The 15,063-nt window shown below is 33.2% G+C and overlaps 1 pseudogene; it reads left to right on the forward strand.

The window, feature by feature from the left end:
- Window positions 1–9,588: 9,588 nt before the first annotated feature.
- LOC149187844 (2-Cys peroxiredoxin BAS1, chloroplastic pseudogene) lies at window positions 9,589–10,575 on the forward strand (annotated as a pseudogene).
- Window positions 10,576–15,063: the final 4,488 nt, after the last annotated feature.

Here is a 15,063-nt window from a genome sequence, read left to right on the forward strand (position 1 = left end):
AATAATATATACAGAAAGTGCAACTCATAACTACTACTGAAAATATTGCTTAAGGTCTCGACAATTTACGGGAAGGGGGTCAATCCATCCATCCAAAAATTTCATCTTGAAGGCATTATGGTTGAGCCTTTTTTCAATTGTGAATGATCCAATCCACAATGGCTAGAACTTAATGTGTTTACCCTTTTCTTCATGGGGTTTATCCCATTTCAGAACTAGGTCAACCACATCAAATCTCTTTTCCATTGCAGATATTCTATGAAACCAACACTTTACATGGTTTTGATGTACAACAAACCAGTCTTTGGCTTTGAGCCTCTCTTCCTTGAGTTTGAGTAAAGCGTCTATCCTGCTTTGAACTAGTATGAAATGTTTTCCTTGTGACTCTTGGGAGAGCTTTAAGGCTGGGAGATACAGGTTCGGGGGAAAGATAACTTCTTTACCATACACTAGAAAGTATGGTGAGGTTTTTAGGGAATGTTTTGGAGTTACACATTCGGAACAAAGTGCATTAGTTAAAGTAGTATGTCAGTTCTTCTGTTAAGAGAAAATGGTCTTATTGATTATGCGAATAAGATTTTTATTTGTTGATTCAACCAGACCATTTCCCTGGGGATAATAATTAGATGCATGTTTTAAAAAAATCCCATTCTCTAATGAAAATTCATAAAGTCTTAATGATGAAAACAACTTTGCATTATCAAAGACAAGTGACTTAGGAATGTTAAAACTGATTATGATGTTCTATTGGAAAAAATGAATGACTTCTTGGTCATTTACTTATCTAAGGGGAACTACCTCTAACCACCAGGTAAAGTAATTTGTAGTTATAAGACTATATCGGTGCTGCTTTGACGAGTGTGGGAAAATATCACCAATGACTTCAAGGCCCCACTATTGGAATACTTCTTTTATTGCTATTGGGATCAGTGGAGCGACTGACCTTTATTCACGACCAACACATTTTTGACAAGATTGGCACTTGCAGACATAGGCATGCACATATTTGAAAAGAGTGGGCCAATAATAATCAACCCTCAAAACTTTGTGTGTTGTGGTTTTGCCCACATAATGGACATCTGTCGGTCCATCGTTGAAGTCCTCAAAGAGCTTACCCATATCTTGTGGCTCGATGCACCTTAGTAGAAGTCCATCATGGTGCTTTGGAAAAAGCACTCCATGGACCAATTGATATGATAGAGCCTTTATATGAATTCCCCTTTTTTGTTTGTTCGATAAGTACAAGGGAAAGGCGTCATGCTCCAAACATTTCCATAGATATACATACCAGGACACTGTAGATGTGGATAGAGGAACATGATCAATATTGTACAATTTCTATCTCCCGCACCCATCATGAAAGATCTTGTTTGGGAGCATCCTTAGCTTTGACTTCTAGTCTGCATAGGCCATGACCTTTTATGGTATGGAATGTTTTGAGTTCTAGGTCATATTGTTGAAGACATGTGATTTATGAGATATTTTTCGGCATAAATCACATGATATTTTATTTGTCGACACATTTCAAACCAACCAGTGTGGTTCATCGTCAGGACAAGTTGAAGAATCAGATCTAGATTGCTAGTTAAATAGTCAAAGCAGAACATCTAATGCCTATAATATTTGACCAGGAAACAACTATATTGACCAACCAATGACTATATTTGACTAGGAAACGACTAATTAGACCAGACCAATTAGGGGGGCATAACTATATCTAAAAAATTAAAATTAAAATGAGTTATAGTTAAGATTTAAATAATTATTAAATTAATAGTAAGTTATACTATTATTAAATTAAAAGTTAAAATGGGGGCGCGAGGGAGGGGGTTGGTGGTATATGAATTTACGTAAAAGGTATTATATTAATATTTTATTATAAATATAAATCTAAATATTAAGTAAATTAATTTAAGTAGTATATAATAAGAATAAATCTCTAGTATTTTTAAGTATCTTTAATTGTTACATAGTTTAATTATTTTAATTATAAATTAATAAAAGCATATTATCATAGATAAATTTCAATATTAAAGTAATTAATTTTATTTTATTAATTAAGTTATAATTAGTTAGTATATAACTAATAGCATAAACTAAATGCTATTAAAATATCTCCTACAATATAAACAACCCATCAACGAACGAAGGCAAAAGAGAGAAGGTTACGACATAACGAGGGGAAACTGACTTATAAGAAAACTGGAACCAGCTGCACACAGAGGGAGGGTAGGATGCGAAGAAAATGACTAGGAAGCAAGGGCTAGGACCCAACAACTACTGATCTTCCAGCCATCTTCTCTATTGATATTTCTCGGCCTTTTTTCAATCTCAAGGGCTTCCCTAAATTTATGATGATGGAACTGTGACACTCTAGCAATAACATTGGCTTCTTCAATACAAACTTTTTTGGACACTATATTAGGTTGGGCAGACTTGCCTATGGTTTTGTGCATGGTTTTCACATATGGTTTTGGACGCGATGGTTTTTGGTACATGGTTTTGGATGCGATGGTTTTCGATCCATGGCATTGGATGTTTCAGCATGTATAAATATGTTTTGCAACATTGAAAGGAACATAATGAAAAATCAAGCTGGTAGTCCCGGTTTTGGGATCCAGGGGAAAATCTCTATGTATATGTGTTTTATGTGTTATGCTCTCGCATTGTTTATTTTTTTGTGTTTTAGAATTCGTATGCAGGTAATTTCTGTATAGAGTTAAAATTTAGAAAAAGTACTTTCCCTTCGTTGAATTTGCATATGAGAACAATTACCATAGTTCAATTAGAATTCCTCCATTTGAAGCAGTGTGTGGAAGGCCTTGCAAAAAACTGCTAATTTGGGACAAGTTATGTGATTAGGTTATTGTGGGACCATAATTAATTCATGATATTGAAGAACGGGTAAAATAAATTAGGAAACGATTAAAAGAAACTTAAGATATACAAAAAGACTATGTTGATATTCGTAGGATGGATATGAATTATGAAGTAGGAGATAGATTTTTGTTTTTTTATCAGACCAAATGAAAGCACCACCCAGTTTGGAAAGAGAATAAAGGCGTCACCTTGGTTTATTGGACCATTTAAAATTATGGAAAGAGTTGGAGTTATCTCTTACTGTCTTGCACTATCACCCCACTTGCATAAAATTCATGATGTTTTTCATGTATTTGTAGTAATACATTATATATCTAACAAATATCAAGACCTTCAATGGAAGGAACTACAATTATCATACAAAGGCACTGTTTCAGTTGAACCATTATGTATACTGGAATGTAGGACTCAAAAAAACAGGAGCAACTAGGCATACCAAGTTAATGTATAATGGAACATGTATAGTCCTAGGTTTGCTACCTAGGAAGACATAGAGACCACATGCCATAAATATCCCAACTTGTTTTGATTTTTGTAACACTTAAATACTCCATTTTATATATCCTTACCTTATCTAGCTAGATACATAAGACTGCCATTTTGAACTTACTTATAACTATGAAGAATCACAAGTGAGAATGTTATATATATATATATATATATATATATATATATATATATATATATATATATATATATATATATATATATATATCTATATATATATATATCTATATATATATATATATATATAGTCATGTATGCTTAATTACATATGTACTTGTTGCTGGTACATGGATACCAATGTGAATTATGTTATGAATGAGATGTCTACATATACTTATCAACATGTGTGATTATGTTAAAGACCACATATTTTTTATTATTGATGTGATGGATATAATTACAATGACCACATTTGACTACTTAATGTGAAATCTAAAATGCAGGTATATTGGCTAGACTTAGCCAAACATTTTATGTGAACTCAAAGATCAATATCATAGATGTCAAAGAATATGAATGTTGGAAACTGTTATTTGAATATATTTTGGTTTTGAATATATCGATGCATATGTTGTAATGTGTAGACAAGTGTTTATATTGCAGATGATATCGTTATTTTGGTTTTGAATATATTGATTCATGTGTTATGATGTGTAGGCAAACGTTTATATTATATATGATATTGTTATTTAGGTTTAAAAAAAATTGATGCATATGATATAATGTGTAGACAGGTGTTCATATTTCATATGATATCATTATCCAAACTGACCAAGAAATAAAAATCCTCCAAGAACAGTTGAGGCGCAATGAGATTCCATGATAGGGCGTTGACCTTGGTCTTATTAAAAGAGATGGATGCATTTCCCATTGTTTTTTCTCCAAAACATAGAGTCACGATCCCCTGGACGTATGATGATGACTACTAGATGTCTAATGGGGAAGTTAGGTCAATGTAGTCGACACTACCATCATTAGGGTTTTATGGATGGTTAGGTTAGTTTAGCTAAGATCATGATATAATCTAGTAGAGGACATATAGGATGTGGATATAAGAGATTATGATGGATAGGAAGATTTTAGAATAAATTTATTTTTCTCTTGGGGTAGGGTATGAATACTAAATTCATAACCTATAAATGTTCAAAATACAAATTTAAGTGCCCTCACATTATAAACGAGAATTCAATCAGGAAAATAATCCTTACATGAATATGTTAATAGATAAAGTAATTACTGATATAATATATAAACCATAACTTTAGGACTAAGATTCCTGAAGGAGGGGTGTATGTAATGACCCATCTTGAATTATGGGCAGAATATGATTATTAGCATGGCATAAGTATGATAGCTACATACGCATACATCACATGAATTGCACTAGTATATACTAATCGACTATGAAGAATGTCTAAATATAGGATAAATGAATTAATTAGTAAAAATACTATATTAAATGCATAACTATTAAGAAGGTAATGAATGTATTAAGTTTAAAACTTAATAATAAAATTTAATAAACATACTAAATTACTATTACAAATAAAAAGGATAAAGGCTCATTAATAATAAACCCCTTAATTTTAGTTCAAAAAAATAAAAGTCAAGTGGGACTTGAGTACTGACATAAATAAACCACCAAATCAATTTTTGATATATTTTAAAAACCAAAGGACAATCAATTTAATCCTTATAGATATATTTTAAACCAAGAAAATGAAGACTGATAAAAAAACCATAGAAGCCATTCACTGTAGATATATTTTAAACCAAGAAGACAATGACTGCCTAAAAATTATGGAAGACATTTGTTTTAGATATATTTTAAACTAAGAAGAAAACAACTACCTAAAAATAATAAAATCCATTCATTGTGATGGCAGGTGACAAGTAACCAATTGAAGAAAAATGATTATTTCATGAGAGTTGGTGAGTAGATTGTGAGGAAGGGAAGAAAACTCCCAATATAAGAAAATTGAAGAGGGTGAAGAGTGGGGGGAGTTGAAATAAAAATACAGAGAGCCATGGTGCAGAGAGCTTACCGCTAGAGTGAATTCGAGGGACAAGCCCAAGGTTCTAAACTCACTGGAAACATCAGAAACTTGAACATTTTTCTTGGAGTTTTGGGCACAGGGGGGTAGAAGACTTCGATCTTGAAGTCTTCTGGGTCTGGGAGATGGAGAGGTTGATACTAGATAGATAAATAGGAATTGGTCAGTTTGATAACAAAAACAAATGACTCGAATTTGCCCCGAAACAACATCATCCATCGATTGAAATCAAACAAAAAAAACTAGATAAGTACATATAGTCAAATTAGTATGATTAATTATTAATTTGGTTGAAAGAATTTTGCTGCCATAAATGTAATGTGATGGTAGTTTTTTATATAGAATTATGTTTCTCAAAATGAACTAGAGTTGTAAGACTTAAAGCAATACAATCAACCAACAAATCTAATCTACAAATTTTCCACCACAAATGTTAATTCTAAATGTTAAATACAAATAAATGCATATTCAACATCATAAACATAATTAACGATATGTGTTGTGAAATCTTATAAATATAACTAATATTTATTTTTAATTTCATATTAGAACTTCAAAAAACTATATTTATAATTTTATCGTTAAGGTTTTAATGATTTGATAAATAATGGTACTTAAATCATATATTATAATTTATAATAAACTGAAACAAAAATTTACATAAACCTTTTGCATAATGAAAACTTTAAAATTCACAAAAGTACACATTGTATTCTGTAGACAACCATTGAAAATCTAGTTACAAAGTTATCCACTCTATTTTCACTTAGGCTTTCCAAGAACCCGAAACTTGAACATGAATCCCAATACAACTTTCACTTGATATTCAAAATTGACTTTTTCTGTTATATCAATGCTAATATTCCTAATCAATGATCAATTGGTGGATGTCCTCTCGTTGGTTTCCACATCTTACTCGAGGGTGGAGAACATTTTTGTTGTCCATGTTGCTCAGATTGTAGAGAATGCGGAAGCTCTTGGCATCCAACAACATTATTACTTGTGAGTCCAAAGACTTTGATATATATTATTTTTTAACCCACCGAGACTTGAATCCGATATCTCTTGAGGCGATGGCCGACTGCGTTGTCTAACTTGGGTTGTTGTTCTTAATATTTTTATTAAGATCTAGTTATTTTCATATCCATTCCCATGCCAGACATCTTCCTAGATAGAACAAATATCCATTCCCATGCCAGACTTCCTTCCTCGATATAACAAAGAAAAAAAGAAGATAACGCTTAAAACAAGCTTGCTCCAGAGTAGTGTGCGCGAGATCCAAAGGCCTCAAATTTCCAGTTAAAAGTAATAATTAATATTTTATTTGTTCTGTTCACTGTATGTTCTTTTAGGCCATTGTATTGGGTAATGTATCTTCAAATTCAACCAGATCCGTATCTTATGGAGGCATATTTTTTAAATTACTATTAATTTAATCCTAAACATCGTGAATAACAAAATTGAAAATTTATTTTCTATTACCATAAAGAATTTTTTATTACCTTTGCTATTAAATAGTTAACATCTTTCTAATTTAAATTTAAATAGTTGTTACATATGAAAAAATTATTATATACAAAAATTATATACTATCCACTAGTTTGTGAGCCTAAAAATTTTCTAGAGTCTCTTTCAAGTCTCCTTGTGGACTAATTTGCATAAGAGATTTTAAGAGGTTCTATAGCCTTTTTCGAGTCCCCTTGTGGGCTAATTTGCATAAGAGATTCATAACATTGTTGAAAATCCCTTTAAGAGATTCCGCCAATTGTTGATAATTCTTTTAATAACTTGATGTGAAGAGTTTCTCTTTGCGTCAAGATTAGGTGGTGGAAATGATCCCACACCTCTAGATATTGATTTATTTATGTGGTGTCTTTTCATTTCAAGAAGGCCATTTTGTTTTCCACACCATAGAGGCATTGAATCTAGAAGGGAGAAAAATACCTTACTTGTGTTGAGCCTACTGATGGATAAACTTGGTTAGTTGGTTCTTCTACTAGGTCATACTGGCTCCATTAGATTAGCAGAGAGTTGCGGTATCCTTAGGCATATGATGGGATGGGTAAAGTGTAAGACTTCTTGAATGAGATGGAGGGATGTTTTACGATACATTCTTGCATTAGATAGAGAGAATTCTTATGATATTTCTTTGTAGAGGAAGTAAGTGGGTAGAATCGAGGGAAAGAAGGAAAAATAATTAACAACCCACAATGCCTTTGAAGAATCATGCATCATTCACTTCCTTAGAGGAAGTATATTTGCCCATCCCTCATCATAACGAGTCGTTCAGGGTATTCTTGTTGACTTGTTAAGTAGTTGGTGAATGACTGTAGTGAGTAGCATTGTTTCACTACAACATTCATTGTGAATTTGCATGTAGATGGATGTGATGCATGACAACACTACGACTTTTGAATGTAAACAAAAATATGCACAACATCAATGTTTGGACTGCAACTCTTTGGATGCATGTCTTCTCAAAACAATTGTTGAGAGGTAAATTCAAACGTACTCTTTCCATTGTAAATCAAAATGTAAACAAAAAGATGCACAACATCAATGTTTGGACTGTAACTCTTTGGATGGATGTCTGCTCACAACAATTGGTGAGTGGTAAATTCAAACGTACTCTTTCCCTTGTAAATCACTTCTATCACTTTTTTACAACCATTTTCTTTCCCCATGCCTATCTCTATTAGAATTTCCATAAATCTTTTGGAGAGAATTTGAGTAAATGATTAAACCTTTTATAATTTATATCATTTTAAGTTTAAACCTAATACAATGAATTAAATCCCTTTTTTTTTTGGAATTTGACTTTTTTAACTTTTATAAAGTTTTTTGGTTTTTGATGTTTTTTTTTTTGAATTTTTAAAAGTAAAAGAAAGAATGGTTTAGACCAAGGCCAACTTATACAATGTACTTAGTAACACCACCCATATTTTCACCATTTTTTAGTTGGTGGTTGGAAATGAGATTCTTATAGATACAAAAAAGGAAAACTTAGGGAAAACTTGAGATAGGTTGGAGCAATGGAATTCTCTAATTGGATACCATTGACACAAATTGCAAAGCCAAATTCTTGGTGTTATAGAGTTAGATTAATGGATTTTCTTTCTTCCTTAAAAAATAATTACCTTCAAACCTACTTCCAAATTATTATAAAAAATTACTTATAACAAAAAAACATATTTGACATAGTAGGGGCATCCTCCTCTAGGCAGCACTGCATTTTTTATTGGGAATCAACATTTTTTTTTTTTCGATTCTATTCCTTTCAAAATTTGAAAGGAAATCCACACTCTTGAGGAAAAGGAATTTGGGGAACACTTGTACGACTGATATTCAAAAGTTGTCTGTAGGGGCAATACCAGTTGGGTTCCTAACCCAGGTAAATGGAGGAAGATATGACTATACTTTCTCCACTCAATTTCAACTCACTGGAAGATGACGTACCTCCTCCACATGGTGTTGCGAGATAAATAGGTGGAAAAGTACATGTTGTTTGCTGGTGAGGAGGACATAAAGAGGATCCTAGGAGACATTTTCTTTGATATGGATGAAATAGTGGTTCTCCTAAACGAAATAGATTGTTACACGATTCCAGATTGTTAGCCTCACTCTCTTAAAAATCAATAATAAATCCACTTACTAAATTAAATAAATAAAATCATGAGAATTCCTCAAACTAAGGAATCTAGTTTGGATGAGAGATTCTCTCCAAATACCGCTCGTAAATTAGTGTGTAAGTTGAGAAATTGTCTCAACCAAGTGAGTCCAAGAGAGACACACTATCTTAAGACGAGTTACTCATGTATTTAAATGTATTATTAAATTATTTGAATAATGAGAAAGAGAGAATTACATGAGTATGAGAGACCACACGATGGCTCTCTACCTTTTTTGTTGATTTGTCTTTTGTGTGTTGCCGGTTTGATTATTGTGTGTTAATTTACTATGCATATGGTTATATGGTTGTATGATTCTTCTACATGTGGTATCAGAGCCACCAACTAGGTGAATATTGTAGTGTGTTTTTTTATCAAAAGCACAACCATTGTTGTTTGCTACTAGAGTCTACCATGGATTGAGCTGGAGAGAAAGGATCGAGCTTGGCACCCACCGTGGGGTCTGTTGGTGAATAAAAATGGCCAAGGCTATTGTGAAGGCTTTGATTATGGAGATCAAGCTGGAGAGTCACCACAACCTGAGCACTGTGAAGCGCCCTTGGTGAAGCCATCATTGTGCAGTTGTGGTTTCGTGGGCCTACTTTGACGAAGAACAAGTTTCAGGCCATTTCCCGCAGAGAAAATTATTCTATTTGACGTGTTTGATGTCTTCACGATCTTCACACTGAATTTGCAGTATGCAGCATATTATGTGTTGTATGGAGGAGGCTGGTCGTCAATGCTGGTGAACTTCCATTGGTTGGAAACAAGGCTCCTGATTTTGAAGCAGAGGTTGTTTTTGATCAAGAGTTCATCAAGGTCAAGCTGTCTGAATACATTGGGAAAAAATATGTTATTCTATTTTTCTATCCTTTGGACTTCACTTTTGTTTGCCCCACAGAAATCACTGCTTTTAGTGATAGATATTCTGAGTTTGAGAAGTTGAACACTGAAATTCTTGGTGTTTCTATTGATAGTGTGTTTTCTCACCTTGCTTGGGTTCAAACTGATAGGAAAGCTGGCGGTCTTGGTGATTTGAAATATCCTCTGATATCTGATGTTACGAAGGGTATTTCAAAAGCTTGCAATGTTTTGATTAAAGATCAAGGAATAGCATTACACAGACTATTTATTATTGACAAGGAGGGTGTAATTCAACACTCCACAATCAACGATCTAGCCATTGGTCGTAGTGTGGATGAAACGTTGCGTACATTACAAGCTCTTCAATATGTTTAGGATAACCATGATGAGTTTTTCCCAGGTGGGTGGAAGCCAGGAGACAAATCAATGAAGCTAGATCTCAAATTGAGTAAAGAATACTTTGAAGCTATCTGAAAATCAGGATGAAAATTAAATATAGTGTTGGTCCATAGCGCTGCATTGTGGTCCAAGTGAAGGTTTACTCGGGATATTAAAGAATAAGGCATTCAATTTTGATTATTTTCTTGATATGTAGTTATTTTGATGTCACCTACATTGAAGGAATGACTGCGAAGATCAACACTTTTCAAGTTTGGTCAGTTATTAACCGATACTAGCATTTGCACGATCCATTTTCAGTAATTCAAATGATTAACTAAAGACAAATAAGAAAAATACTAGCTGGCTCATAGCATTCGAGTGTGCATAGGTGAATTAAACGGGAATTCCATAGAATTGATGCATTCAATTGTGATTTAGCATGTGGGTATAGTTTTCTGTACAAGACAAGTTTCTTGGCTTTAGTTTATGTTCATTTTTTTTACAAATCCTTTTAAACATTGTTGGATAAGGTATGATTTTAATTTGTAAAATTTTATTTTGGAGTTATAAGGTGAAATTATTTTGAATTTTGGAGCAATAAGGTGTGACTTATAAATCTTTGGAGTTATAAGTGAAGATTTTTTGTTGTATTTTGAAGAAAGCTTTAGTTTTAGCGATTGAGTCAGTGTAGGCCATTTTTGAAGACAAAGTTTTCAGTTGTGACATTGAAGATTGTTGTACTCCAGTGGTTAATAAAAACATATCTTTTTGTGGTGATCGTGTCCTAGATCCACCCAAAATTGAATAAGGGGATCATAGGTACACTCTGTGTCGTGAATGTGCTTGCATGCTTTGAGTCGAATTTCTAAAACACTCTTTATTATGCTAAAGCAAAACAAATACATGCACATAAGAACGTTTACCTACACAAGTCATCGATCAGGCTCCTGAAATCAAAGCTCCCATAATCAATTAAGTTCATAAGCACAAAGCGTCACATCATCAACTTGATAAGATGATCTTCCAAGCAAGCACATTTCACATTATGTAATCAAAGAAATCAAGTTAAGGATGCTACATAATAAAGTTGTCAAAGACGATTCTACATCAACATCCAATCAAGTTAATGAATTTTTCATCTAAATCAACAACAATTGGAGAAATTCAACAACAATTTTTTGGCAATTGCACTTGCACCATTTTTTAATAAGCTCAATACAAAACTATAATTTACAAATCATAATTCGTAAGTTGGATTTTAATCAAAGTCAAATTAAGTTGAATTGTAAGGGCACATTTTTGGTTGTAACTTACACCCTCATTTGATTTGTTACATTGAATACATTAAATCAAGTAAGTCTTCAACTGAGTCATCATCCAGATTGAACTTTTCATTTGTATCTTGGGTGCATTTTTTATAGTGTTCGACATCCTTTCATTTTTTTACAACTCATCACATTTAGTGAGAACATTCAAGAAATCATAAGTGTCAGTAATCAATCAAGAAAGTTCAAGTGAGAATCAAATCAAGCCAGTGTTTAAAGAAATCATCATTCAAACAATCAAAGCAAGCAAGTGTGTGTATAAAATCATGTAATCAACAACCAGTACAAGCGAGCATGTCATTTCACTAATCAACTCAAGTGAGCATCAAATCAAGCTAGTGTTTAAAGAAATCATCATTCAAACAATAAAAGCAAGAAAGTGTGTGTTTAAAAGCATCAACAATCAACAACAGTACAAATGAGCATGTCATTTCAGTGATCGACTCGAGTGAGCAATTTTTTCAAGCATTACTTCTACAACAAGCGAGCCTGTGTAAAGTTAATTACAACATTCATAAAGTTCCTTTCAAGCAAAGTGATCGTCATCAAGCGAGCGTCAAGTCAACAATTCAAGAAAGTTTTTTAAGCATCAACAATCAACAAATAGTACAAGCGAGCCTGTCATTTTAGTGATCAACTCAACTGCGCAATTTTCAAGCACGAGTTCTACACCAAGCAAGCTTGACTTAAAAGTAAGCAAGACAACATGGCGACACACATTCAACTATCCCAAATTCTTCACAATTTAATGTTATCATCAGCCAATGACATGGTGCACATCATAAAAACCACTCTTGTTGACATTCAAATGCATCTTCAACATGCACATGAAACGATTGAGTTCCACCAACTAGAATTGCAACTGCAAAGAATTGAGTTGCAAGAGAAGCAAGTTGCTTCCAAGTCTTTTCCAGATACAGCTAGTCATTCAAATTCATTCATCCAACCAGCTTCGAGTGTTGAAGTTGTTCCAGTGCAACTTTCTTCCAAACCCATTGTCAAGCCATGGGAAGAAATCCAAAGAAATCGAAATTGACGTGGCTTAGGATATGTCAAAGATGACGACAATTTACATATCCCTAATTATTCAAAGTCCATTCAGTTTTTTAGTTCCATATTACTTGAACAAATCACCTTAGCAAGTTCTCCACAAGTTGCAGACAGATATCAATGCACACAAATTGAAAGTGAATACAAACAGAAATGCATGCAAACTCAAGTTGCAGACAAACCGAAATGTTGTCATTTTCAAAGAACCAATCATCTGGAAGATCAATGTTTTTGTCTCCATCCTTATCACCATCTTGGCAAGTAGAATCATTCATCAGAGAAATTATGCAAAGAAGACCAACCTGCCAGATTAAATATTGATTCTTCATGGATTGATCCCTTGGAATGGTCATCCACAACCATAAGATTGTACAAGTTTTACAATCAGATTCACTCACACATATTGTAGCCAATAGTCAAATGAAGATGGTACTCTTGTGTAGTTGAATGGGGGAGTACAACAGCGAAATACTCCTGCAACTACAGGGGGGAGTTTAGATATATTTTGGAGAAGATTTCCTCTTCTTTCAGCTGAAAAAGGGGGAAAATGTTAATGAAATTGACAAGTGGTTATCAGATTGAAGTATCAACAACATCAGCAAAGTAGCCAGTGGGCATATTCATCAGCGAGTGGGCAGTCATCCTTAGAAATAAGCCAATGGGCGTTCATCAAATTGTGTCAGCGGACATTGGATGCTGTCTTCAAGCAAAGGACAGTTGGGTCCTTTTGTAGCTTGGCACATGATGGAGTTGTCAAGTGACATTCAAAGATGAATTAGATATGCAACTGATTCATGTTCTCTTCAGATTTGAGTTTTCTTCAACATCCAGCTTTGGCGGTTTTTCAGGAAAATGTTTTTTTGAGGATCAACTTGAGAACTTGGAAGATGGTTCCTTGTTCATTTTGGATTTATCATTGTGGGGGGGGGGGGGGGGGGGGGGGGGGGGGGGGGGGGGGGATTTAGCCTCACTCTCTTAAAAATCAATAATAAATCCACTTATTAAATTAAATAAATAAAATCATGAGAATTCCTCAAACTAAGGAATCCAGTTTGGATGAGAGATTCTCTCCAAATAGCTCTCATAAATTAGTGTGTAAGTTGAGAAATTGTCTCAACCAAGTGAGTCAAAGATAGATGCACTATCTTAATATCACTTACTCATGTATTTAAATGTATTATTAAAATATTTGAATAATAAGAAAAAGAGAATTATATGAGACTTAGAGACCACATGATGGCTCTCTGCCTTTTCCGCCAGTTTGTCTTTTGTGTGTTGCTAGTTTGATTATTGTGTGTTAATTTATTGTGCATATGGTTATATGGTTGTATGATTCTTCTTCACAGATTTTGATACTGATTCAGTGTCACCTCAAAATGGGGAGGTGGTCATTAATGCTACTACACTCAAAATGGCTAATGCACCTCCTAAATCTATAATTTTTTCCATCTTATTTTTGAATATGTGGTCTGTCATCTATATGACATCATAGTCAACTATATTTTATGTATATGTTTCATCACAGTTCTCTTCGTCAGACTCCTATTTTCAGTGTGTTAACTATTGACTAGTAGTAACTTCCAGTTTTTTCTAGTTCTAAAGTCAACCACTATGTTATGAAGTTAAGATATATAATTGTTGGTTGTTTTTGGTAAGCTACTTGTCTTACCTTAAGAAGCATCAAATGTAATTCTACTTTTTTTTACTAGTAGTAAAAATCAGGTTAGGGATATTATTAAAAAAGGAATAATAAATATAAGAAACAAATGAGCTTCATCAAATTCCCATTTTGTAGTAAGACAAATTTGAAATGAAATTCCAAACTTGATTCTACCCAGGCAGGTCCTTTTGGATACAGTTCTCACTTTACTAGCTAACGAGGATTTTACTGTGGGCCTGATAACAACTGCAGAATGCAGTCCGTCTATGCCATAATTCTCCTAAGGAGTGTCTCCACACTGCGATGGGCCCGTGTTCATGCAAAAACCACTTACAACACATTTGCACCATGAAATAGTAAAATAAAAAAGATTCTAGCTCCTTTAGGAGCTGGACCGAAAATATTAGTTACCACGGGGTGAACATAAAAACTAACCGAGGATAGAAAATATTTGTTTTATCAATATAAGCATATACATAAAATGCAAATTCTATGTGTATTTGTTTTAGAGATTGTTTTTTAAATAAATATTACAATAACTTTAAATAAATTATATTATATTAAATTAGTGTAATTTTTGTTTTATTTTTTATTGAAATAAGGATAATCTTATAAGTATATTTGAAAGGAAATTATGTAATATTTTTAATGAAGGAAGTTTAATTACACATAAA

Source organism: Pinus tabuliformis, chromosome 3_1, assembly GCF_031772625.1.
Source record: "Pinus tabuliformis cultivar Carrire ecotype Pingquan chromosome 3_1, CPIR1, whole genome shotgun sequence".
NCBI lineage: Eukaryota > Viridiplantae > Streptophyta > Pinopsida > Pinales > Pinaceae > Pinus > Pinus tabuliformis.